General features: G+C 54.5%; 3 long non-coding RNA genes across 3 annotated transcripts in view; all 3 read right to left on the reverse strand.

Annotated features, from left to right (window-relative positions):
• Positions 1–2,752: 2,752 nt before the first annotated feature.
• On the reverse strand, positions 2,753–5,075 carry LOC135978074 (uncharacterized). Its single transcript, XR_010595505.1, has 2 exons — positions 3,236–5,075; positions 2,753–2,814 (listed from the first exon to the last, which is right to left on the reverse strand). It is a non-coding gene; the product is annotated as an uncharacterized LOC135978074 (long non-coding RNA).
• A 4,477-nt stretch (positions 5,076–9,552) lies between these two features.
• The window catches only part of LOC135978078 (uncharacterized), a 56,617-nt gene continuing 38,561 nt past the window's right edge, over positions 9,553–27,608 (reverse strand). Inside the window, exon 3 of the long non-coding RNA XR_010595510.1 lies at positions 9,553–10,509. This is a non-coding gene — a long non-coding RNA (uncharacterized LOC135978078). The remainder of the gene's footprint in view (positions 10,510–27,608) is intronic.
• The window catches only part of LOC135978077 (uncharacterized), a 34,744-nt gene continuing 18,956 nt past the window's right edge, over positions 11,821–27,608 (reverse strand). The window contains exons 4-5 of the long non-coding RNA XR_010595509.1: positions 21,190–21,317; positions 11,821–13,002 (exon numbers count right to left, since the gene is read on the reverse strand). This is a non-coding gene — a long non-coding RNA (uncharacterized LOC135978077). The remainder of the gene's footprint in view (positions 13,003–21,189; positions 21,318–27,608) is intronic.

Genomic DNA, 27,608 nt, shown 5'->3' on the forward strand with positions numbered 1-27,608 from the left:
GTTACTGTGCCCAGAGTTCCTTTCCTTTTCCTCCATCTTCTTTTCTCCTCTGTGTGTGGCATTCCTGACACTTCCTTCTTCTCCACTTTTGCTTCATGAGGTCTGAAACAGAGAGAGAGAGCACAAGGCGTGTGTAAGTGAGAACCGACAATGCCATGTCCCGCACGCAAACTCAGTGTAATCTACTGATACACTGTTCCTTTCCGCATCTGCAGACAGTCTGGATATTTAGGTCCAAGACAGTTCTTTGTGGTCCTCAGACACTTCCACAAGCATTTCCTGCTCCTCCCAAGCTGCACTGGGTGAGAAAACTACTGGGCCCATTCCCCTCTAAAGCCACAATCTCCAGATTTCCCCTTGACAATTATTTCACCAGGCAGCCTCCATACAAAATCAGGAGGAATAAAATGATGAAGGAGGGTAAGGAATTAGTTGACAAGTATTCCTAAATCAATGTGACAAGGTATACTGCCTGGAATGACTTAGTCCAAAACAGCCCCAGACACTCCCTTTCGGATCTTACCACCAGTAGCATGTCAGATCTCCAAGAGTCCAAAAATAGAGTAGAAAGCAGGAGACTTGGTTGCAGAATTCCAGGCAAGTTGGAAGCGCTGTTTGAGGAGCCGGAACTCTGGACACAGTGTCATGGGGGTGCCATAAATAGTAGCAGATGAGACCTGTACCCTGTTTACAGGGTGCTCATTCAGGGCAGTGGCTGCATTTGGCCAAGTGCCAAGAGACTAGAGGGCAAAGACCAGATCCCTGATTACAGGGCGGTCGTTGGCAGCAGGCTGTGAAGACAGCACGAGGCCAAGAGACCCAGAGGGCCTCGGAGACGCACACCGTAGTTACAGGGAGGTCAAGCTGCCCATGTTATGGACATGATTCTAATCCCCCAGATTTCAAAAGCGAGATGCAACCTGTACCCTGATTACAGGGTGGTCGCTGGCATTAGCCAAATAGGGGAGACCATAACCTGAATTACAGGAAGGTCAAGCTGTCAAAGTACCAAAGAGCTCGATATGTCCCATCCTAGAGAGGCTTGTGACATGGACCCTAATTACAGGTTTGTCACGCTGACTAATGGGGCAGAGCACGGCGTAAAGCCAAATCAGCAAGAGGGCAGAGACCCAGACCCCAGTTACAGGGCGGTCACATTGCTCAGTTGAACAAAGAGCTCAATGCCCCTCCAAAGACAGGGGGAGGTGACTTGCACCCTGATTACAGGGCAGTCACATTCACCAACCTGTTAACGGAGACCCAAAGGGCCTCGGAGACGCAAACCCTAGTTACAGGGAGGTCAAGCTGCCCATGTTATGGTCATGATTCTAATCCCCCAGATTTCAAAAGCGAGATGCAACCTGTACCCTGATTACAGGGTGGTCGCTGGCATTAGCCAAATAGGGGAGACCGGAACCTGAATTACAGAAAGATCAAGCTGTCAAAGTACCAAAGAGCTCGATATGTCCCATCCTAGAGAGGCTTGTGACATAGACCCTAATTACAGGGTTGTCACGCTGACTAATGGGGCAGAGCACGGCGTAAAGCCAAATCAGCAAGAGGGCAGAGACCCAGACCCCAGTTACAGGGCGGTCACATTGCTCAGTTTAACAAAGAGCTCAATGCCCCTCCAAAGACACAGGGAGGTGACTTGCACCCTGATTACAGGGCAGTCACATTCACCAACCTGTTAACGGAGACCCAAAGGGCCTCGGAGACGCAAACCCTAGTTACAGGGAGGTCAAGGTGCCCATGTTATGGTCCAGATTCTAATCCCCCAGATTTCAAAAGCGAGATGCAACCTGTACCCTGATTACAGGGAGGTCGCTGGCATTAGCCAAAGAGGAGAGACCGGAACCTGAATTACAGAAAGATCAAGGTGCCAAAGTACCAAATAGCTCGATATGTCCCATCCTAGAGAGGCTTGTGACATGGACCCTAATTACAGGGATGTCACGCTGACTAATGGGGCAGAGCACGGCGTAAAGCCAAATGAGCAAGAGGGCAGAGACCCAGACCCCAGTTACAGGGCGGTCACATTGCTCAGTTGAACAAAGAGCTCAATGCCCCTCCAAAGACAGTGGGAGGTGACTTGCACCCTGATTACAGGGCAGTCACATTCACCAACCTGTTAACGGAGACCCAAAGGGCCTCGGAGACGCAAACCCTAGTTACAGGGAGGTCAAGCTGCCCATGTTATGGTCTAGATTCTAATCCCCCAGATTTCAAAAGCGAGATGCAAGCTCTACCCTGATTACAGGGTGGTCGCTGGCATTAGCCAAATAGGGGAGACCATAACCTGATTTACAGGAAGGTCAAGCTGTCAAAGTACCAAAGAGCTCGATATGTCCCATCCTAGAGAGGCTTGTGACATAGACCCTAATTACAGGGTTGTCACGCTGACTAATGGGGCAGAGCACGGCGTAAAGCCAAATGAGCAAGAGGGCAGAGACCCGGACCCCAGATACAGGGCGGTCACATTGCTCAGTTTAACAAAGAGCTCAATGCCCCTCCAAAGACAGAGGGAGGTGACTTGCACCCTGATTACAGGGCAGTCACCCTCAATAGCCAGATAACGGAGCAGAATGTCAAAACGACACAATAGCACAGACCGGGACCCAGCTTACAGGGCGGTCACGCTGCTCAAGGTATTAAGAGGCTCGAGATTCCCCTACAGTCTAATTACATGACCTGAGGCCTGATTTGAGGTTGGTTACTGTGCCCAGAGTTCCTTTCCTTTTCCTCCATCTTCTTTTCTCCTCTGTGTGTGGCATTCCTGACACTTCCTTCTTCTCCACTTTTGCTTCATGAGGTCTGAAACAGAGAGAGAGAGCACAAGGCGTGTGTAAGTGAGAACCGACAATGCCATGTCCTGCACGCAAACTCAGTGTAATCTACTGATACACTGTTCCTTTTCGCATCTGCAGACAGTCTGGATATTTAGGTCCAAGACAGTTCTTTGTGGTCCTCAGACATTTCCAGAAGCATTTCCCGCTCCTCCCAAGCTGCACTGGGTGAGAAAACTACTGGGCCCATTCCCCTCTAAAGCCACAATCTCCAGATTTCCCCTTGACAATTATTTCACCAGGCAACCTCCATACAAAATCAGGAGGAATAAAATGATGAAGGGGGGTAAGGAATTAATTGACAAGTATTCCTAAATCAATGTGACAAGGTATACTGCCTGGAATGACTTAGTCCAAAACAGCCCCAGACACTCCCTTTCGGATCTTACCACCAGTAGCATGTCAGATCTCCAAGAGTCCAAAAAGTGAGTAGAAAGCAGAAGACTTGGCTGCAGAATTCCAGGCAAGTTGGAAGCGCTGTTTGAAGGGCCGGAACTCTGGACACAGTGTCATGGGCGTGCCATAAATAGTAGCAGATGAGACCTGTACCCTGTTTACAGGGTGCTCATTCAGGGCAGTGGCTGCATTTGGCCAAATGCCAAGAGACTAGAGGGCAAAGACCAGATCCCTGATTACAGGGCGGTCGTTGGCAGCAGGCTGTGAAGACAGCACGAGGCCAAGAGACGCAGAGGGCCTCGGAGACGCAAACCCTAGTTACAGGGAGGTCAAGCTGCCCATGTTATGGTCATGATTCTAATCCCCCAGATTTCAAAAGCGAGATGCAACCTGTACCCTGATTACAGGGTGGTCGCTGGCATTAGCCAAATAGGGGAGACCATAACCTGAATTACAGGAAGGTCAAGCTGTCAAAGTACCAAAGAGCTCGATATGTCCCATCCTAGAGAGGCTTGTGACATGGACCCTAATTACAGGGATGTCACGCTGACTAATGGGGCAGAGCACGGCGTAAAGCCAAATGAGCAAGAGGGCAGAGACCCAGACCCCAGTTACAGGGCGGTCACATTGCTCAGTTGAACAAAGAGCTCAATGCCCCTCCAAAGACAGGGGGAGGTGACTTGCACCCTGATTACAGGGCAGTCACATTCACCAACCTGTTAACGGAGACCCAAAGGGCCTCGGAGACACAAACCCTAGTTACAGGGAGGTCAAGCTGCCCATGTTATGGTCATGATTCTAATCCCCCAGATTTCAAAAGCGAGATGCAACCTGTACCCTGATTACAGGGTGGTCGCTGGCATTAGCCAAATAGGGGAGACCATAACCTGATTTACAGGAAGGTCAAGCTGTCAAAGTACCAAAGAGCTCGATATGTCCCATCCTAGAGAGGCTTGTGACATGGACCCTAATTACAGGGATGTCACGCTGACTAATGGGGCAGAGCACGGCGTAAAGCCAGAAGAGCAAGAGGGCAGAGACCCAGACCCCAGTTACAGGGCGGTCACATTGCTCAGTTGAACAAAGAGCTCAATGCCCCTCCAAAGACAGTGGGAGGTGACTTGCACCCTGATTACAGGGCAGTCACATTCACCAACCTGTTAACGGAGACCCAAAGGGCCTCGGAGACGCAAACCCTAGTTACAGGGAGGTCAAGCTGCCCATGTTATGGTCTAGATTCTAATCCCCCAGATTTCAAAAGCGAGATGCAACCTGTACCCTGATTACAGGGTGGTCGCTGGCATTAGCCAAATAGGGGAGACCATAACCTGATTTACAGGAAGGTCAAGCTGTCAAAGTACCAAAGAGCTCGATATGTCCCATCCTAGAGAGGCTTGTGACATAGACCCTAATTACAGGGTTGTCACGCTGACTAATGGGGCAGAGCACGGCGTAAAGCCAAATGAGCAAGATGGCAGAGACCCGGACCCCAGATACAGGGCGGTCACATTGCTCAGTTTAACAAAGAGCTCAATGCCCCTCCAAAGACAGAGGGAGGTGACTTGCACCCTGATTACAGGGCAGTCACCCTCAATAGCCAGATAACGGAGCAGAATGTCAAAACGACACAATAGCACAGACCGGGACCCAGCTTACAGGGCGGTCACGCTGCTCAAGGTATTAAGAGGCTCGAGATTCCCCTACAGTCTAATTACATGACCTGAGGCCTGATTTGAGGTTGGTTACTGTGCCCAGAGTTCCTTTCCTTTTCCTCCATCTTCTTTTCTCCTCTGTGTGTGGCATTCCTGACACTTCCTTCTTCTCCACTTTTGCTTCATGATGTCTGAAACAGAGAGAGAGAGCACAAGGCGTGTGTAAGTGAGAACCGACAATGCCATGTCCTGCACGCAAACTCAGTGTAATCTACTGATACACTGTTCCTTTTCACATCTGCAGACAGTCTGGATATTTAGGTCCAAGACAGTTCTTTGTGGTCCTCAGACATTTCCAGAAGCATTTCCCGCTCCTCCCAAGCTGCACTGGGTGAGAAAACTACTGGGCCCATTCCCCTCTAAAGCCACAATCTCCAGATTTCCCCTTGACAATTATTTCACCAGGCAACCTCCATACAAAATCAGGAGGAATAAAATGATGAAGGGGGGTAAGGAATTAATTGACAAGTATTCCTAAATCAATGTGACAAGGTATACTGCCTGGAATGACTTAGTCCAAAACAGCCCCAGACACTCCCTTTCGGATCTTACCACCAGTAGCTTGTCAGATCTCCAAGAGTCCAAAAAGTGAGTAGAAAGCAGAAGACTTGGCTGCAGAATTCCAGGCAAGTTGGAAGCGCTGTTTGAAGGGCCGGAACTCTGGACACAGTGTCATGGGCGTGCCATAAATAGTAGCAGATGAGACCTGTACCCTGTTTACAGGGTGCTCATTCAGGGCAGTGGCTGCATTTGGCCAAATGCCAAGAGACTAGAGGGCAAAGACCAGATCCCTGATTACAGGGCGGTCGTTGGCAGCAGGCTGTGAAGACAGCACGAGGCCAAGAGACGCAGAGGGCCTCGGAGACGCAAACCCTAGTTACAGGGAGGTCAAGCTGCCCATGTTATGGTCATGATTCTAATCCCCCAGATTTCAAAAGCGAGATGCAACCTGTACCCTGATTACAGGGTGGTCGCTGGCATTAGCCAAATAGGGGAGACAATAACCTGAATTACAGGAAGGTCAAGCTGTCAAAGTACCAAAGAGCTCGATATGTCCCATCCTAGAGAGGCTTGTGACATGGACCCTAATTACAGGGATGTCACGCTGACTAATGGGGCAGAGCACGGCGTAAAGCCAAATGAGCAAGAGGGCAGAGACCCAGACCCCAGTTACAGGGCGGTCACATTGCTCAGTTGAACAAAGAGCTCAATGCCCCTCCAAAGACAGGGGGAGGTGACTTGCACCCTGATTACAGGGCAGTCACATTCACCAACCTGTTAACGGAGACCCAAAGGGCCTCGGAGACACAAACCCTAGTTACAGGGAGGTCAAGCTGCCCATGTTATGGTCATGATTCTAATCCCCCAGATTTCAAAAGCGAGATGCAACCTGTACCCTGATTACAGGGTGGTCGCTGGCATTAGCCAAATAGGGGAGACCATAACCTGATTTACAGGAAGGTCAAGCTGTCAAAGTACCAAAGAGCTCGATATGTCCCATCCTAGAGAGGCTTGTGACATGGACCCTAATTACAGGGATGTCACGCTGACTAATGGGGCAGAGCACGGCGTAAAGCCAGAAGAGCAAGAGGGCAGAGACCCAGACCCCAGTTACAGGGCGGTCACATTGCTCAGTTGAACAAAGAGCTCAATGCCCCTCCAAAGACAGTGGGAGGTGACTTGCACCCTGATTACAGGGCAGTCACATTCACCAACCTGTTAACGGAGACCCAAAGGGCCTCGGAGACGCAAACCCTAGTTACAGGGAGGTCAAGCTGCCCATGTTATGGTCTAGATTCTAATCCCCCAGATTTCAAAAGCGAGATGCAACCTGTACCCTGATTACAGGGTGGTCGCTGGCATTAGCCAAATAGGGGAGACCATAACCTGATTTACAGGAAGGTCAAGCTGTCAAAGTACCAAAGAGCTCGATATGTCCCATCCTAGAGAGGCTTGTGACATAGACCCTAATTACAGGGTTGTCACGCTGACTAATGGGGCAGAGCACGGCGTAAAGCCAAATGAGCAAGATGGCAGAGACCCGGACCCCAGATACAGGGCGGTCACATTGCTCAGTTTAACAAAGAGCTCAATGCCCCTCCAAAGACAGAGGGAGGTGACTTGCACCCTGATTACAGGGCAGTCACCCTCAATAGCCAGATAACGGAGCAGAATGTCAAAACGACACAATAGCACAGACCGGGACCCAGCTTACAGGGCGGTCACGCTGCTCAAGGTATTAAGAGGCTCGAGATTCCCCTACAGTCTAATTACATGACCTGAGGCCTGATTTGAGGTTGGTTACTGTGCCCAGAGTTCCTTTCCTTTTCCTCCATCTTCTTTTCTCCTCTGTGTGTGGCATTCCTGACACTTCCTTCTTCTCCACTTTTGCTTCATGATGTCTGAAACAGAGAGAGAGAGCACAAGGCGTGTGTAAGTGAGAACCGACAATGCCATGTCCTGCACGCAAACTCAGTGTAATCTACTGATACACTGTTCCTTTTCACATCTGCAGACAGTCTGGATATTTAGGTCCAAGACAGTTCTTTGTGGTCCTCAGACATTTCCAGAAGCATTTCCCGCTCCTCCCAAGCTGCACTGGGTGAGAAAACTACTGGGCCCATTCCCCTCTAAAGCCACAATCTCCAGATTTCCCCTTGACAATTATTTCACCAGGCAACCTCCATACAAAATCAGGAGGAATAAAATGATGAAGGGGGGTAAGGAATTAATTGACAAGTATTCCTAAATCAATGTGACAAGGTATACTGCCTGGAATGACTTAGTCCAAAACAGCCCCAGACACTCCCTTTCGGATCTTACCACCAGTAGCATGTCAGATCTCCAAGAGTCCAAAAAGTGAGTAGAAAGCAGAAGACTTGGCTGCAGAATTCCAGGCAAGTTGGAAGCGCTGTTTGAAGGGCCGGAACTCTGGACACAGTGTCATGGGCGTGCCATAAATAGTAGCAGATGAGACCTGTACCCTGTTTACAGGGTGCTCATTCAGGGCAGTGGCTGCATTTGGCCAAATGCCAAGAGACTAGAGGGCAAAGACCAGATCCCTGATTACAGGGCGGTCGTTGGCAGCAGGCTGTGAAGACAGCACGAGGCCAAGAGACGCAGAGGGCCTCGGAGACGCAAACCCTAGTTACAGGGAGGTCAAGCTGCCCATGTTATGGTCATGATTCTAATCCCCCAGATTTCAAAAGCGAGATGCAACCTGTACCCTGATTACAGGGTGGTCGCTGGCATTAGCCAAATAGGGGAGACAATAACCTGAATTACAGGAAGGTCAAGCTGTCAAAGTACCAAAGAGCTCGATATGTCCCATCCTAGAGAGGCTTGTGACATGGACCCTAATTACAGGGATGTCACGCTGACTAATGGGGCAGAGCACGGCGTAAAGCCAAATGAGCAAGAGGGCAGAGACCCAGACCCCAGTTACAGGGCGGTCACATTGCTCAGTTGAACAAAGAGCTCAATGCCCCTCCAAAGACAGGGGGAGGTGACTTGCACCCTGATTACAGGGCAGTCACATTCACCAACCTGTTAACGGAGACCCAAAGGGCCTCGGAGACACAAACCCTAGTTACAGGGAGGTCAAGCTGCCCATGTTATGGTCATGATTCTAATCCCCCAGATTTCAAAAGCGAGATGCAACCTGTACCCTGATTACAGGGTGGTCGCTGGCATTAGCCAAATAGGGGAGACCATAACCTGATTTACAGGAAGGTCAAGCTGTCAAAGTACCAAAGAGCTCGATATGTCCCATCCTAGAGAGGCTTGTGACATGGACCCTAATTACAGGGATGTCACGCTGACTAATGGGGCAGAGCACGGCGTAAAGCCAGAAGAGCAAGAGGGCAGAGACCCAGACCCCAGTTACAGGGCGGTCACATTGCTCAGTTGAACAAAGAGCTCAATGCCCCTCCAAAGACAGTGGGAGGTGACTTGCACCCTGATTACAGGGCAGTCACATTCACCAACCTGTTAACGGAGACCCAAAGGGCCTCGGAGACGCAAACCCTAGTTACAGGGAGGTCAAGCTGCCCATGTTATGGTCTAGATTCTAATCCCCCAGATTTCAAAAGCGAGATGCAACCTGTACCCTGATTACAGGGTGGTCGCTGGCATTAGCCAAATAGGGGAGACCATAACCTGATTTACAGGAAGGTCAAGCTGTCAAAGTACCAAAGAGCTCGATATGTCCCATCCTAGAGAGGCTTGTGACATAGACCCTAATTACAGGGTTGTCACGCTGACTAATGGGGCAGAGCACGGCGTAAAGCCAAATGAGCAAGATGGCAGAGACCCGGACCCCAGATACAGGGCGGTCACATTGCTCAGTTTAACAAAGAGCTCAATGCCCCTCCAAAGACAGGGGGAGGTGACTTGCACCCTGATTACAGGGCAGTCACATTCACCAACCTGTTAACGGAGACCCAAAGGGCCTCGGAGACGCAAACCCTAGTTACAGGGAGGTCAAGGTGCCCATGTTATGGTCCAGATTCTAATCCCCCAGATTTCAAAAGCGAGATGCAACCTGTACCCTAATTACAGGGAGGTCGCTGGCATTAGCCAAAGAGGAGAGACCGGAACCTGAATTACAGAAAGATCAAGCTGCCAAAGTACCAAAGAGCTCGATATGTCCCATCCTAGAGAGGCTTGTGACATGGACCCTAATTACAGGGATGTCACGCTGACTAATGGGGCAGAGCACGGCGTAAAGCCAGATGAGCAAGAGGGCAGAGACCCGGACCCCAGTTACAGGGCGGTCACATTGCTCAGTTGAACAAAGAGCTCAATGCCCCTCCAAAGACAGGGGGAGGTGACTTGCACCCTGATTACAGGGCAGTCACATTCACCAACCTGTTAACGGAGACCCAAAGGGCCTCTGAGACGCAAACCCTAGTTACAGGGAGGTCAAGCTGCCCATGTTATGGTCATGATTCTAATCCCCCAGATTTCAAAAGCGAGATGCAACCTGTACCCTGATTACAGGGTGGTCGCTGGCATTAGCCAAAGAGGAGAGACCATCACCTGAATTACAGGAAGGTCAAGCTGTCAAAGTACCAAAGAGCTCGATATGTCCCATCCTAGAGAGGCTTGTGATATGGACCCTAATTACAGGGATGTCACGCTGACTAATGGGGCAGAGCACGGCGTAAAGCCAAATGAGCAAGAGGGCAGAGACCCAGACCCCAGTTACAGGGCGGTCACATTGCTCAGTTGAACAAAGAGCTCAATGCCCCTCCAAAGACAGAGGGAGGTGACTTGCACCCGGATTACAGGGCAGTCACCCTCAATAGCCAGATAACGGAGCAGAATGTCAAAACGACACAATAGCACAGACCGGGACCCAGCTTACAGGGCGGTCACGCTGCTCAAGGTATTAAGAGGCTCGAGATTCCCCTACAGTCTAATTACATGACCTGAGGCCTGATTTGAGGTTGGTTACTGTGCCCAGAGTTCCTTTCCTTTTCCTCCATCTTCTTTTCTCCTCTGTGTGTGGCATTCCTGACACTTCCTTCTTCTCCACTTTTGCTTCATGAGGTCTGAAACAGAGAGAGAGAGCACAAGGCGTGTGTAAGTGAGAACCGACAATGCCATGTCCCGCACGCAAACTCAGTGTAATCTACTGATACACTGTTCCTTTCCGCATCTGCAGACAGTCTGGATATTTAGGTCCAAGACAGTTCTTTGTGGTCCTCAGACATTTCCACAAGCATTTCCCGCTCCTCCCAAGCTGCACTGGGTGAGAAAACTACTGGGCCCATTCCCCTCCAAAGCCACAATCTCCAGATTTCCCCTTGACAATTATTTCACCAGGCAGCCTCCATACAAAATCAGGAGGAATAAAATGATGAAGGGGGGTAAGGAATTAATTGACAAGTATTCCTAAATCAATGTGACAAGGTATACTGCCTGGAATGACTTAGTCCAAAACAGCCCCAGACACTCCCTTTCGGATCTTACCACCAGTAGCATGTCAGATCTGCAAGAGTCCAAAAAGTGAGTAGAAAGCAGGAGACTTGGCTGCAGAATTCCAGGCAAGTTGGAAGCGCTGTTTGAAGGGCCGGAACTCTGGACACAGTGTCATGGGCGTGCCATAAATAGTAGCAGATGAGACCTGTACCCTGTTTACAGGGTGCTCATTCAGGGCAGTGGCTGCATTTGGCCAAGTGCCAAGAGACTAGAGGGCAAAGACCAGATCCCTGATTACAGGGCGGTCGTTGGCAGCAGGCTGTGAAGACAGCACGAGGCCAAGAGACCCAGAGGGCCTCGGAGACGCACACCCTAGTTACAGGGAGGTCAAGCTGCCCACGTAACGGAAATGATTCTAATTACCCAGATTTCAAAAGCAACGTCCAACCTGTACCCTGATTACAGGGTGGTCGCTGGCATTAGCCAAAGAGGAGAGACCATAACCTGAATTACAGGAAGGTCAAGCTGTCAAAGTACCAAAGAGCTCGATATGTCCCATCCTAGAGAGGCTTGTGACATGGACCCTAATTACAGGGATGTCACGCTGACTAATGGGGCAGAGGACGGCGTAAAGCCAGAAGAGCAAGAGGGCAGAGACCCGGACCCCAGTTACAGGGCGGTCACATTGCTCAGTTGAACAAAGAGCTCAATGCCCCTCCAAAGACAGGGGGAGGTGACTTGCACCCTGATTACAGGGCAGTCACATTCACCAACCTGTTAACGGAGACCCAAAGGGCCTCGGAGACGCAAACCCTAGTTACAGGGAGGTCAAGCTGCCCATGTTATGGTCTAGATTCTAATCCCCCAGATTTCAAAAGCGAGATGCAACCTGTTCCCTGATTACAGGGTGGTCACTGGCATTAGCCAAATAGGGGAGACCATAACCTGATTTACAGGAAGGTCAAGCTGTCAAAGTACCAAAGAGCTCAATATGTCCCATCCTAGAGAGGCTTGTGACATAGACCCTAATTACAGGGTTGTCACGCTGACTAATGGGGCAGAGCACGGCGTAAAGCCAAATGAGCAAGAGGGCAGAGACCCGGACCCCAGATACAGGGCGGTCACATTGCTCAGTTTAACAAAGAGCTCAATGCCCCTCCAAAGACAGAGGGAGGTGACTGGCATTCTGATTACAGGGCAGTCACTCACACTAGCCAGATAACCCAGCAGAATGTCAGAAGGACACAATGGCACATACCGGGACCCAGCTTACAGGGCGGTCAGTCTTCGTAGGTTTCCACAGAGATCGATACCCCCCAGAAGAGAGAGAGACTCAGTCTCTCCCCTAATTACAAAATGAGGCCTTCCAGCAACCTGCTGATGTGGCATGCTGTCAAAAGAATGAAGGGCAGGTACCAAAATCCTTGATACAGAGTGGTCATGTTGTCCAGGTTCTAGCACATGCTTTACTTCCTTTGACCTAAATCACGCTCATTAAAGGCCATTCATTGCCATCAACCCACTAATAGGAATTCAACCTAAAGAAAGCAGAAGTGGAGAGAGATTCTCCTATGCACTAAAAGATGATATCTGAGCTTTTACTGTTCCCTTTTGTGTGGAGGAGGAGGATAAATATATTAATACACATTCAGCTCTTTTTCCAATTCTGAGGAGAGTAAAGAAAAAGCACTGCAGTGATTTAACTGAAAGAACTCAAAATAAATAAATAAATGCAGATGTTCACACCCATTTGTATCACATGCACTCACATACACATACATACAAAAGAAAGGGGGACTTCCCAGAACAGAAAGAGAGCTCACTGCAGTAGGTCACTTGACCCACAGTGTTAAACTTGACCAATCTTCCTCCCCTCCAAAAAAAAAGGGAAAAGGCATAAGACCTGGATCCTGCTTATTTACAGGGGGGTCATACTATTCAAGGGATTAAAAGGCTTGAGATCCCCATACAGTGTAATAAGATGACTGGAGGCCTGATTACAGGCAGTTTACTGTGCCCAGAGTCCCTTTCCTTTGCCTCCAGCTTCAGTGACTTCTCTTCTTTCTTCCCCTTGGCTTGACATTCCTCAACCTTTCTTCTTGTCCACTTGTGTTTGAAGATGCCTGAAACAGAGAGAGGGAGCACAGAAGCATGTGTTAGTCAGACACCCTTACAACAACTCCACAACTCTCAGATAAGATTTTCCCCTCCTGAGTCAGAAAAGTACCAAATCTTTCGCGCTGAGCTCCTCCTCCTGCATCACCTCAGCCATTCCGGCCCACCCCTTCAGAGACACCTCAGCCTTTCCTGCCCAGGCTCTGACACCCCCCGCAATTCAGAGTCTCCACAGCATTTCCCGCCCAGGCTCCGAACCCTCCCCCCATTAGGGTCACCTCAGTGTTTCCCGCCCAGGCTCTGACCCACCCCATTCAGAGTCACCACAGACTTTCGCGCCCAGGCTCTGACTCCCCTTCCCCAACCACTTCAGATTCACCTCAGTGTTTCCCATCCAGGCTCTCACCCCGCCCCCACCCGCATTTCAGAGTCACCTCAGTGTTTTCTTGCCCAGGCTCTGACACCTCCCACTCTTCAGAATCACCACAACATTTCCCGCCCAGGCTCCAACCTCCCCACCCCTTTAGGGTCACCTCAGCTTTTCCCACCCAAGTGCCGGACTCCTCCTCCCCAGCCACCTCAGACTTTCCTGCCCAGACTCCAGGTTCCTCCTCTGGTGTTACCCAGGCTCCGAACCCACCCCCGTTAAGAGTCACCACAGATTTTCCCATCCAGGCTCTGCAACCCCCCGCAATTCAGAGTCACCACAGCCTTTCCCACCCTGGCTCTGACCCACCCACTTCAGAGTCACCTGAGCCTTTCCCGCCCAGGCTCTGACCCAGCCCGTTCAGAGTCACCTCAGCCTTTCCAGCCCACGATCTGACACCTCCCCCTCTTCAGAATCACCACAGCATTTCTCGCCCAGGCTCCAACCTCTCCACCCTCTTAGGGTCACCTCAGCTTTTCCCACCCAGGCTCTGACCCAGCCCCTTCAGAGTCACCTCAGCCTTTCCAGCCCACGCTCTGACACCTCCCCCTCTTCAGAATCACCACAGCATTTCCCGCCCAGGCTCCCACCTCCCCACCCCCTTAGGGTCACCTCAGCGTTTCCCACCCAAGTGCTGGACTCCTCCTCCTGTGCCACCTCAGACTTTCCTGCCCAGGCTCCGACCCCCGACTCTTTCGGAGTTACCTCAGCCTTTCCCGCCAATGCTCTGACCTCACCCCCTCTTCAGAGTCACCACAGCATTTCCCTCCCAGGCTCCGACCCTCCCCCTCTTAGAGTCACCTCAGCGTTTCCGACCCAGGCTCTAACCCTCACCATTCAGAGTCACCACAGCCTTTCCTGCCCGGCTCCAACCCACCCTTTCAGAGTCACCTGAGCCTTTTCCACCCTGGCTCCGATCCCACCCACTTCAGAGTCACCTCAGCCTTTCCAGCCCATGCTCTGACACCTCTCCCTCTTCAGAATCACCACAGCATTTCCCACCCAGGCTCCCACCTCCCCACCCCATTAGGGTCACCTCAGCTTTTCCCACCCAAGTGCTGGACTCCTACTCCTCTGCCACCTCAGATTTTCCCACCCAGGCTCTGACCCAGCCCCTTCAGAGTCACCTCAGCCTTTCCCGCCAATGCTCTGACACAGCCCCTTCAGAGTCACCTCAGCCTTTCCCGCCCAGGCTCTGACCCAGCCCCTTCAGAGTCACCTCAGTGTTTTCTTGCCCAGGCTCTGACACCTCCCACTCTTCAGAATCACCACAGCATTTCCCGCCCAGGCTCCAACCTCTCCACCCTCTTAGGGTCACCTCAGCTTTTCCCACCCAGGCTCTGACCCAGCCCCTTCAGAGTCACCTCAGCCTTTCCAGCCCACGCTCTGACACCTCCCCCTCTTCAGAATCACCACAGCATTTCCCGCCCAGGCTCCCACCTCCCCTCAGCGTTTCCCGCCCAAATGCTGGACTCCTCCTCCTCTGCCACCTCAGACTTTCCTGCCCAGGCTCCGACCTCCGACTCTTTCCGAGTTACCTCAGCCTTTCCCGCCAATGCTCTGACCTCACCCCGCTTCAGAGTCACCACAGACTTTCCCGCCCAGGCTGTGACCCCCACTCCCCAACCACTTCAAATTCACCATAGTGTGCCGGTCTCCTCCTCCTCAGCCACCTCAGACTTTCCTGCCCAGACTCCAGGTTCCTCCTCTGGTGTTACCCAGGCTCTGGCCTCCTCCCTTCAGAGAAACCTCAGACTTTCCCGCCCAGGCTCCGACCCAGCCCCTTCAGAGTCACCTCAGCCTTTCCCGCCCAGGCTCTGACACCTCCCCCTCTTCAGAATCACCACAGCATTTCTCGCCCAGGCTCCAACCTCTCCACCCTCTTAGGGTCACCTCAGCTTTTCCCACCCAGGCTCTGACCCAGCCCCTTCAGAGTCACCTCAGCCTTTCCAGCCCACGCTCTGACACCTCCCCCTCTTCAGAATCACCACAGCATTTCCTGCCCAGGCTCCCACCTCCCCACCCCCTTAGGGTCACCTCAGCGTTTCCCACCCAAGTGCTGGACTCCTCCTCCTGTGCCACCTCAGACTTTCCTGCCCAGGCTCTGACCCCCGACTCTTTCGGAGTTACCTCAGCCTTTCCCGCCAATGCTCTGACCTCACCCCCTCTTCAGAGTCACCACAGCATTTCCCTCCCAGGCTCCGACCCTCCCCCTCTTAGAGTCACCTCAGCGTTTCCGACCCAGGCTCTGACCCTCACCATTCAGAGTCACCACAGCCTTTCCTGCCCGGCTCCAACCCACCCTTTCAGAGTCACCTGAGCCTTTTCCACCCTGGCTCTGATCCCACCCACTTCAGAGTCACCTCAGCCTTTCCAGCCCATGCTCTGACACCTCTCCCTCTTCAGAATCACCACAGCATTTCCCACCCAGGCTCCCACCTCCCCACCCCATTAGGGTCACCTCAGCTTTTCCCACCCAAGTGCTGGACTCCTACTCCTCTGCCACCTCAGACTTTCCTGCCCAGGCTCCGACCCCAACTCTTTCAGAGTCACCTCAGCTTTTCCCACCCAGGCTCCGACACAGCCCCTTCAGAGTCACCTCAGCCTTTCCCGCCCAGGCTCTGACCCAGCCCCTTCAGAGTCACCACAGCCTTTCCCACCCTGGCTCTGACCCACCCACTTCAGAGTCACCTGAGCCTTTCCCGCCCAGGCTCTGACCCAGCCCGTTCAGAGTCACCTCAGCCTTTCCAGCCCACGATCTGACACCTCCCCCTCTTCAGAATCACCACAGCATTTCTCGCCCAGGCTCCAACCTCTCCACCCTCTTAGGGTCACCTCAGCTTTTCCCACCCAGGCTCTGACCCAGCCCCTTCAGAGTCACCTCAGCCTTTCCAGCCCACGCTCTGACACCTCCCCCTCTTCAGAATCACCACAGCATTTCCCGCCCAGGCTCCCACCTCCCCACCCCCTTAGGGTCACCTCAGCGTTTCCCACCCAAGTGCTGGACTCCTCCTCCTGTGCCACCTCAGACTTTCCTGCCCAGGCTCCGACCCCCGACTCTTTCGGAGTTATCTCAGCCTTTCCCGCCAATGCTCTGACCTCACCCCCTCTTCAGAGTCACCACAGCATTTCCCTCCCAGGCTCCGACCCTCCCCCTCTTAGAGTCACCTCAGCGTTTCCGACCCAGGCTCTGACCCTCACCATTCAGAGTCACCACAGCCTTTCCTGCCCGGCTCCAACCCACCCTTTCAGAGTCACCTGAGCCTTTTCCACCCTGGCTCTGATCCCACCCACTTCAGAGTCACCTCAGCCTTTCCAGCCCATGCTCTGACACCTCTCCCTCTTCAGAATCACCACAGCATTTCCCACCCAGGCTCCCACCTCCCCACCCCATTAGGGTCACCTCCGCTTTTCCCACCCAAGTGCTGGACTCCTACTCCTCTGCCACCTCAGACTTTCCTGCCCAGGCTCCGACCCCAACTCTTTCAGAGTCACCTCAGCTTTTCCCACCCAGGCTCTGACCCAGCCCCTTCAGAGTCACCTCAGCCTTTCCCGCCAATGCTCTGACACAGCCCCTTCAGAGTCACCTCAGCCTTTCCCGCCCAGGCTCTGACCCAGCCCCTTCAGAGTCACCTCAGTGTTTTCTTGCCCAGGCTCTGACACCTCCCACTCTTCAGAATCACCACAGCATTTCCCGCCCAGGCTCCAACCTCTCCACCCTCTTAGGGTCACCTCAGCTTTTCCCACCCAGGCTCTGACCCAGCCCCTTCAGAGTCACCTCAGCCTTTCCAGCCCACGCTCTGACACCTCCCCCTCTTCAGAATCACCACAGCATTTCCCGCCCAGGCTCCCACCTCCCCTCAGCGTTTCCCGCCCAAATGCTGGACTCCTCCTCCTCTGCCACCTCAGACTTTCCTGCCCAGGCTCCGACCTCCGACTCTTTCCGAGTTACCTCAGCCTTTCCCGCCAATGCTCTGACCTCACCCCGCTTCAGAGTCACCACAGACTTTCCCGCCCAGGCTGTGACCCCCACTCCCCAACCACTTCAAATTCACCATAGTGTGCCGGTCTCCTCCTCCTCAGCCACCTCAGACTTTCCTGCCCAGACTCCAGGTTCCTCCTCTGGTGTTACCCAGGCTCTGGCCTCCTCCCTTCAGAGAAACCACAGACTTTCCCGCCCAGGCTCCGACCCAGCCCCTTCAGAGTCACCTCAGCCTTTCCCGCCCAGGCTCTGACCCAGCCCCTTCAGAGTCACCTCAGCCTTTCCAGCCCACGCTCTGACACCTCCCCCTCTTCAGAATCACCACAGCATTTCTCGCCCAGGCTCCAACCTCTCCACCCTCTTAGGGTCACCTCAGCTTTTCCCACCCAGGCTCTGACCCAGCCCCTTCAGAGTCACCTCAGCCTTTCCAGCCCACGCTCTGACACCTCCCCCTCTTCAGAATCACCACAGCATTTCCTGCCCAGGCTCCCACCTCCCCACCCCCTTAGGGTCACCTCAGCGTTTCCCACCCAAGTGCTGGACTCCTCCTCCTGTGCCACCTCAGACTTTCCTGCCCAGGCTCCGACCCCCGACTCTTTCGGAGTTACCTCAGCCTTTCCCGCCAATGCTCTGACCTCACCCCCTCTTCAGAGTCACCACAGCATTTCCCTCCCAGGCTCCGACCCTCCCCCTCTTAGAGTCACCTCAGCGTTTCCGACCCAGGCTCTGACCCTCACCATTCAGAGTCACCACAGCCTTTCCTGCCCGGCTCCAACCCACCCTTTCAGAGTCACCTGAGCCTTTTCCACCCTGGCTCTGATCCCACCCACTTCAGAGTCACCTCAGCCTTTCCAGCCCATGCTCTGACACCTCTCCCTCTTCAGAATCACCACAGCATTTCCCACCCAGGCTCCCACCTCCCCACCCCATTAGGGTCACCTCAGCTTTTCCCACCCAAGTGCTGGACTCCTACTCCTCTGCCACCTCAGACTTTCCTGCCCAGGCTCCGACCCCAACTCTTTCAGAGTCACCTCAGCTTTTCCCACCCAGGCTCCGACACAGCCCCTTCAGAGTCACCTCAGCCTTTCCCGCCCAGGCTCTGACCCAGCCCCTTCAGAGTCACCTCAGTGTTTTCTTGCCCAGGCTCTGACACCTCCCACTCTTCAGAATCACCACAGCATTTCCCGCCCAGGCTCCAACCTCTCCACCCTCTTAGGGTCACCTCAGCTTTTCCCACCCAGGCTCTGACCCAGCCCCTTCAGAGTCACCTCAGCCTTTCCAGCCCACGCTCTGACACCTCCCCCTCTTCAGAATCACCACAGCATTTCCCGCCCAGGCTCCCACCTCCCCTCAGCGTTTCCCGCCCAAATGCTGGACTCCTCCTCCTCCTCTGCCACCTCAGACTTTCCTGCCCAGGCTCCGACCTCCGACTCTTTCCGAGTTACCTCAGCCTTTCCCGCCAATGCTCTGACCTCACCCCCCTTCAGAGTCACCACAGACTTTCCCGCCCAGGCTGTGACCCCCACTCCCCAACCACTTCAAATTCACCATAGTGTGCCGGTCTCCTCCTCCTCAGTCACCTCAGACTTTCCTGCCCAGACTCCAGGTTCCTCCTCTGGTGTTACCCAGGCTCTGGCCTCCTCCCTTCAGAGACACCTCAGACTTTCCCGCCCAGGCTCCGACCCAACCCCTTCAGAGTCACCTCAGCCTTTCCCGCCCAGGCTCTGACCCAGCCCCTTCAGAGTCACCTCAGCCTTTCCAGCCCACGCTCTGACACCTCCCCCTCTTCAGATTGACCACAGCATTTCCCGCCCAGGCTCCCACCTCCCCATCCCCTTAGGGTCACCTCAGCGTTTCCCGCCCAAGTGCTGGACTTCTCCACCTCTGCCACCTCAGACTTTCCTGCCCAGGCTCCGACCCCAACTCTTTCAGAGTCACCTCAGCTTTTCCCACCCAGGCTCTGACCCCCCCACTTCAGAGTCACCTGAGCCTTTCCCGCCCAGGCTCTGACCCAGCCTGTTCAGAGTCACCTCAGCCTTTCCAGCCCACGCTCTGACACCTCCCCCTCTTCAGAATCACCACAGCATTTCTCGCCCAGGCTCCAACCTCTCCACCCTCTTAGGGTCACCTCAGCTTTTCCCACCCAGGCTCTGACCCAGCCCCTTCAGAGTCACCTCAGCCTTTCCAGCCCACGCTCTGACACCTCCCCCTCTTCAGAATCACCACAGCATTTCCTGCCCAGGCTCTCACCTCCCCACCCCCTTAGGGTCACCTCAGCGTTTCCCACCCAAGTGCTGGACTCCTCCTCCTGTGCCACCTCAGACTTTCCTGCCCAGGCTCCGACCCCCGACTCTTTCGGAGTTACCTCAGCCTTTACTGCCAATGCTCCGACCTTACCCCCCTTTAGAGTCACCACAGACTTTCCTGCCCAGGCTGTGACCCCCGCTCCCCAACCACTTCAGATTCACCTCAGTGTTTCCCATCCAGCTCTCACCTCCCCATCCCCAGTTCAGAGTCACCTCAGTGTTTCCCGCCCAGGCTCTGACCCACCCCCTTCAGAGTCACCACAGCCTTTATGTTTATGTTTATGTATCTTTAGCATCCTCATAGCCAAGATGGAGTCTGCTCTGCAGGCAGCTCTGACCAAGAAAAGGGCCACGCGGGAACGCAGCAGGGAAAGATCCTTCTACCCCAGGGGCATCTGTTCCAACCCCGCCAGAGTGAACACACACACACACACACCGGAAGAATATAGGAAAGGGAAATATTTGTTTCCACAGGGATGAAAGGAGAAAAATAACAGGGGGAAAGATGTGGGAAGCAGTAAGACAGGATTTCATTCATTACAAGGCCCCACTAGTATCACAGTCGGAAAGAACTGGGGGGAGAACGGTAATTCTATTTTGTAGAGGAGTTTGCTATTTCAAAATCAGATTTCATTCTGATTTGGAATCATATTCAAAAATTTTGAAATTCTGTGTGAAATGGAATTGCTGATCTCCACTGAGCTCTAAAGCAGCCTTGTAGGCTGCCCCAGAGCTGGAGACCCTTGGAGCCTTACAAGACCTAGCTCCACGGTAGCACACCTGGTGGGCTGTCCTGGAGCCATGGACCCTAAGAGCCCTACCTGGCGAGGAGTCACGAGCCTGGCAGCTGGGGCTCCCGCAACTTTCAGGCTCCCAGCTTCCCATCAGCCCACCAGGCAGGCAGCTGAGGAGCTGGGAGCCTGGAAACCCAGGTTCCCCAGCAGCGTGCCACATGGTCTATCAAGGAGCCCGGCAGCTGAGCTGTCAGGAAGCCAAGCAAGTTTCTGATGGAATTTTGCCTGGCCGGCAAAGTTCCATTGGAAACATGCTTGGTTTCTGGTGGATTCTGTCAGAATTGACACAGTCCTGCAGTGTGTTTCAATTTCAACAAAAGAGCAAACTCTGGCAATTGTTTTTTTCTAACAAGCTCCGCTAATTAGCAGTGGAGAGCAACACGACACAATAGTTTTAACAATAAGGCCATTATAGACAAATCAAACAGCAGGGAAGATAATTTTTAAATAGGCAGAAGGTATGGTAATTATTCAGTGGAAATGCAACCTGCACCAATGCAGTCTTTGAGAGGTTTAACCAACTTTACACCAGGTTAACTAGCAGCAACCTATTCTATTGAATAGTCAGTCCTGACAGATCTTTTGTTTAGCTGTGGAAGCCCTTTCTTTTTCTAGGTACGCATGATGACTCTGGCTGAGGTATGCTAGAATGGTACTTTGCTGAATTAGAGCCCTCATCATCATACCATCGGGTTTCAGGTCTCTCATAGCGTGCCATTCATCCTCTAAGAAGGAAGAAGCCAGTGCACCTGCGACTCATCAGCTGCCTCTGAATTGGGTTTAAGTGAAGGGGGAAAGGGGCATGTCAGAGTACCTGTAAACAGAGAAAAGACGACTATTGAATCTATTGAAGTCATGGAGTTCCCCTAGTGTAACTGCAGCTGCTGCACACTTCTTCACGGGCTTTTTCTACAGCAGGCGAACAATCACCTAATATTGAGTATTTGCTTTCCAAGTTGCCCACTTTTGAATAATAAATCATAGGGCAAGGGTAATAAATAAAAAGCACATCCCCATGCATATTTCAATGGAACAAAAAGCACCTGGTATAGGAGAAATGAATTAACAAATGCAAAGAGAGAGAGGCTGTTTCAATTCATTATGCACAAGAGAGTTTTCTTCACAGCATTAGCAAAATTAATGCCTCCATAGTGAATTATATCTTCATGCACCCAGTAAAAATTCTGTTTAGTGCTTGTAGATCTCAAAACACTTTACAAATGAGGTCAGTACAATCATCTCCCCTCCCCCACTTTTTTTTTTAAATGGAGGGGGACACTGGCACAGGGAGGCAAAGTGACCACCAAGTGACCCAAGGACAGCCAGTGACCCAGCAGCAGAGGCAGGAATAGAAACCAGGTCGCCTGAATCCCAGGCCAGTGCTCTAAACCACTAGACCACACTACCTCACATGTATTAGCATATTGAAAATTGAGTGCACCGTAAAAGTCAATTTCTGAGAAACTTGGGATTGAATTAAATATAAAAATATTACATTAATCTACTTTTTAAAAAATGTCTGAACGGGAAAGGTGCAGAAACCACGGGACCTTGCTAGTTTTAGTCCAATCTTATCATAGCCACAATCATATATTGTGCTCAGGAAGTGAGCTCTAGGGCCTGCAGCTCTCAAGCAATCTATAAGCCTGGGAACAGTGAAGGAACCAAACAAAGGCCTATTCTTGTGCACCTTAGAAGCTTTAGGAGGGCAACCTTATGCACCTAAGTGGCAGTGCGATCTCCATTCTCAAGATCACACTGCAGTCTGCCCAAAACGTGTGATCCAAGAGAAAAATCAAACTTGCACCACTACAGGGTAGTTACTTCCAACGACCGCCTGAAAAGGGTAAAAAGATGTTAATTAAATTAAACGTAACAATACCAAAATTCTTCACAAGTTTATCAGATTCCTTTTTGTTTAGCCAAAGAAAGAACTGAGACTATACTTGAATGTATACATTTTATTAATTGAATTACATAAATAGTAACAAATACATTCATAAATAAGGAGTTACAGAAAGCAAAGCAATGTGATATGACAATCAAAGTTCAATCCATGCATTTAACATGGGGTCGTTATCACACTTTTATCAAATAGGTATAATCAGACCTAGATAATTCATTTCACACATCAGAAAGTGGCGATTTTAGCAAAATCATCTTAATACAGAACAGAATTAACTACCAGTGTAAGTCCTTTAATACAGGTCATTGTTCAACTTCGAATTGGCAGAAGTGGAAGTTTTCCACAATTATTACACTTTGAAACGCTCAATAAGGTTTAAAGGATCCCCTAAAGCTGCAGAAATGCTACCCTCTTGAAAGTCTCTGGAGATATCTTTATTCTGCCTGGTCATCTTCATCCAAGATTTTGGAATTAGGAATGACAGTAAGAACTGAGGTAGCCAGGTGGGTCCTGCATCCCTGTTGAGCTAAAAATTCAAACCTCAGTGCTTTCAAACACCTACCCGAAATTAACTTTCACACCAATCAAATTGCACCAAACAGGCAACCTCAGCTTTCCCCTCTAAAGACATCTACTAATGTACGGATACAAAAACATCTAAAATTGCCAACAATTCACACTAAACCAATACCAGAAAAACAGTCATAATCACAAAATACTGCACCTCTACCCAAATACCAAGACTTAACAGAAAAATACCTACCTAAAACATCCACATCATCATCCTTTGAATTCAATAAGCGTAAAAGACTACTAAAACACCACGACTGCCACTTCCACCAATGGACACAACTACTAAAAACACTCTCACTTCTGACACAATAGGTACAAAGTTAATATTGAATGTGTGGTACACTTTGGTTGGTGTGACCGTTTAAGTAGAGTAGGTGTTTGAAAGTTGTGAAGTGCGGAGAGTAACTGCCAGTTGCCAGAACATTTAGTTGTGTTTGCTTCCTTTTAGAAATGTGTGAGAAATACACAAGTTAGGCCTTCTTCTCCACTTCTGCTTCATGATGGCTGAATCAGAGAGAGGGAGCACAAGGCGTGTGTAAATGAGAACCGCTTTCGACAACGGTCCAAAACCGCCGCGGACACTCACTTTCGGATCGTACCACCAATAGCATGTCAGGTCTCCAAGAGTCCAAGAAGTGAGCAGAAAGCAGGAGACTTGGCTGCAGAATTCCAGGCATGTTGGAAGCGCTGTTGGATGGGCCGGAACTCTGGACACAGTCTCATGGGGGCGCCAGAAATAGTAGTAGATGAGACCTGTACCCTGTTTACAGGGTGCTCATTCAGGGCAGTGGCTGCATTTGGCCAAGTGCCAAAAGACTAGAGGGCACAGACCCGATCCCTGATTACAGGGCGGTCGTTCGCAACAGGTTGTGAAGACAGCACGAGGCCAAGAGACCCAGAGGGCCTCGGAGACGCACACCCTAGTTACAGGGAGGTCAAGCTGCCCACATAACGGAAAAGATTCTAATTACCCAGATTTCAAAAGCGAGATGCAACCTGTACCCTGATTACAGCGTGGTCGCTGGCATTAGCCAAAGAGGAGAGACCATAACCTGAATTACAGGAAGGTCAAGCTGTCAAAGTACCAAAGAGCTCAATATGTCCTATCCTAGAGAGGCTTGTGACATAGACCCTAATTACAGGGTTGTCACGCTGACTAATGGGGCAGAGCACGGCGTAAAGCCAAATGAGCAAGAGGGCAGAGACCCAGACACCAGATACAGGGCGGTCACATTGCTCAGTTTAACAAAGAGCTCAATGCCCCTCCAAAGACAGGGGGAGGTGACTTGCACCCTGATGACAGGGCAGTCACCGTCAATAGCCAGATAACGGAGCAGAATGTCAAAACGACACAATAGCACAAACCGGGACCCAGCTTACAGGGCGGTCACGCTGCTCAAGGTATTAAGAGGCTCGAGATTCCCCTACAGCCTAATTACATGACCTGAGGCCTGATTTGAGGTTGGTTACTGTGCCCAGAGTTCCTTTCCTTTTCCTCCATCTTCTTTTCTCCTCCGTGTATGGCATTCCTGACACTTCCTTCTTCTCCACTTGTGCTTCATGATGTCTGAAACAGAGAAATAGAGCACAAGGCGTGTGTAAGTGAGAACCGACAATGCCACGTCCCGCACGCAAACTCAGTGTAAGCTACTGATACACGGTTCTTTTCCGCATCTGCAGACAGTCTGGATATTTAGGTCCAATACAGTTCTCTGTGGTTTCTTCGGGCAGAATTAGATCCTCACTAGCTGAGCACCATCTTTCGGAAACCGGCCATCGGCGGGCGCCCCCCTCTGGCCTGGCGGGGCGCCCGCCGATGGCCGCCAGGCCAGAGGGGGGGCGCCCGCCGATGACCTTCACCCTGGTGGGGAATACACATCTCCAACACCCACAGAAAGTAACCGGAGAATGGGAAACATTGCAGCCATGGCTATCTGGGGGGTCTGGTAAGTCGGCCAGAGTGGTGGAGGTACAGAACGTCACAGCATGAAAACGTTATGTTTCTTCGGGCAGAATTAGACCCTCACTAGCTGAGCACCATCTTTCGGAAACCGGCCATCGGCGGGCGCCCCCCTCTGGCCTGGCGGGGCGCCCGCCGATGGCCGCCAGGCCAGAGGGGGGGCGCCCGCCGATGACCTTCACCCTGGTGGGGAATACACATCTCCAACACCCACAGAAAGTAACCGGAGAATGGGAAACATTGCAGCCATGGCTATCTGGGGGGTCTGGTAAGTCGGCCAGAGTGGTGGAGGTACAGAACGTCACAGCATGAAAACGTTATGTTTCTTCGGGCAGAATTAGACCCTCACTAGCTGAGCACCATCTTTCGGAAACCGGCCATCGGCGGGCGCCCCCCTCTGGCCTGGCGGCCATCGGCGGGCGCCCCCCTCTGGCCTGGCGGCCATCGGCGGGCGCCCCCCTCTGGCCTGGCGGCCATCGGCGGGCGCCCCCCTCTGGCCTGGCGGCCATCGGCGGGCGCCCCCCTCTGGCCTGGCGGCCATCGGCGGGCGCCCCCCTCTGGCCTGGCGGCCATCGGCGGGCGCCCCCCTCTGGCCTGGCGGCCATCGGCGGGCGCCCCCCTCTGGCCTGGCGGCCATCGGCGGGCGCCCCCCTCTGGCCTGGCGGCCATCGGCGGGCGCCCCCCTCTGGCCTGGCGGCCATCGGCGGGCGCCCCCCTCTGGCCTGGCGGCCATCGGCGGGCGCCCCCCTCTGGCCTGGCGGCCATCGGCGGGCGCCCCCCTCTGGCCTGGCGGCCATCGGCGGGCGCCCCCCTCTGGCCTGGCGGCCATCGGCGGGCGCCCCCCTCTGGCCTGGCGGCCATCGGCGGGCGCCCCCCTCTGGCCTGGCGGCCATCGGCGGGCGCCCCCCTCTGGCCTGGCGGCCATCGGCGGGCGCCCCCCTCTGGCCTGGCGGCCATCGGCGGGCGCCCCCCTCTGGCCTGGCGGCCATCGGCGGGCGCCCCCCTCTGGCCTGGCGGCCATCGGCGGGCGCCCCCCTCTGGCCTGGCGGCCATCGGCGGGCGCCCCCCTCTGGCCTGGCGGCCATCGGCGGGCGCCCCCCTCTGGCCTGGCGGCCATCGGCGGGCGCCCCCCTCTGGCCTGGCGGCCATCGGCGGGCGCCCCCCTCTGGCCTGGCGGCCATCGGCGGGCGCCCCCCTCTGGCCTGGCGGCCATCGGCGGGCGCCCCCCTCTGGCCTGGCGGCCATCGGCGGGCGCCCCCCTCTGGCCTGGCGGCCATCGGCGGGCGCCCCCCTCTGGCCTGGCGGCCATCGGCGGGCGCCCCCCTCTGGCCTGGCGGCCATCGGCGGGCGCCCCCCTCTGGCCTGGCGGCCATCGGCGGGCGCCCCCCTCTGGCCTGGCGGCCATCGGCGGGCGCCCCCCTCTGGCCTGGCGGCCATCGGCGGGCGCCCCCCTCTGGCCTGGCGGCCATCGGCGGGCGCCCCCCTCTGGCCTGGCGGCCATCGGCGGGCGCCCCCCTCTGGCCTGGCGGCCATCGGCGGGCGCCCCCCTCTGGCCTGGCGGCCATCGGCGGGCGCCCCCCTCTGGCCTGGCGGCCATCGGCGGGCGCCCCCCTCTGGCCTGGCGGCCATCGGCGGGCGCCCCCCTCTGGCCTGGCGGCCATCGGCGGGCGCCCCCCTCTGGCCTGGCGGCCATCGGCGGGCGCCCCCCTCTGGCCTGGCGGCCATCGGCGGGCGCCCCCCTCTGGCCTGGCGGCCATCGGCGGGCGCCCCCCTCTGGCCTGGCGGCCATCGGCGGGCGCCCCCCTCTGGCCTGGCGGCCATCGGCGGGCGCCCCCCTCTGGCCTGGCGGCCATCGGCGGGCGCCCCCCTCTGGCCTGGCGGCCATCGGCGGGCGCCCCCCTCTGGCCTGGCGGCCATCGGCGGGCGCCCCCCTCTGGCCTGGCGGCCATCGGCGGGCGCCCCCCTCTGGCCTGGCGGCCATCGGCGGGCGCCCCCCTCTGGCCTGGCGGCCATCGGCGGGCGCCCCCCTCTGGCCTGGCGGCCATCGGCGGGCGCCCCCCTCTGGCCTGGCGGCCATCGGCGGGCGCCCCCCTCTGGCCTGGCGGCCATCGGCGGGCGCCCCCCTCTGGCCTGGCGGCCATCGGCGGGCGCCCCCCTCTGGCCTGGCGGCCATCGGCGGGCGCCCCCCTCTGGCCTGGCGGCCATCGGCGGGCGCCCCCCTCTGGCCTGGCGGCCATCGGCGGGCGCCCCCCTCTGGCCTGGCGGCCATCGGCGGGCGCCCCCCTCTGGCCTGGCGGCCATCGGCGGGCGCCCCCCTCTGGCCTGGCGGCCATCGGCGGGCGCCCCCCTCTGGCCTGGCGGCCATCGGCGGGCGCCCCCCTCTGGCCTGGCGGCCATCGGCGGGCGCCCCCCTCTGGCCTGGCGGCCATCGGCGGGCGCCCCCCTCTGGCCTGGCGGCCATCGGCGGGCGCCCCCCTCTGGCCTGGCGGCCATCGGCGGGCGCCCCCCTCTGGCCTGGCGGCCATCGGCGGGCGCCCCCCTCTGGCCTGGCGGCCATCGGCGGGCGCCCCCCTCTGGCCTGGCGGCCATCGGCGGGCGCCCCCCTCTGGCCTGGCGGCCATCGGCGGGCGCCCCCCTCTGGCCTGGCGGCCATCGGCGGGCGCCCC

This window comes from Chrysemys picta, unplaced genomic scaffold (assembly GCF_011386835.1).
Source record: "Chrysemys picta bellii isolate R12L10 unplaced genomic scaffold, ASM1138683v2 scaf108, whole genome shotgun sequence".
NCBI lineage: Eukaryota > Metazoa > Chordata > Testudines > Emydidae > Chrysemys > Chrysemys picta.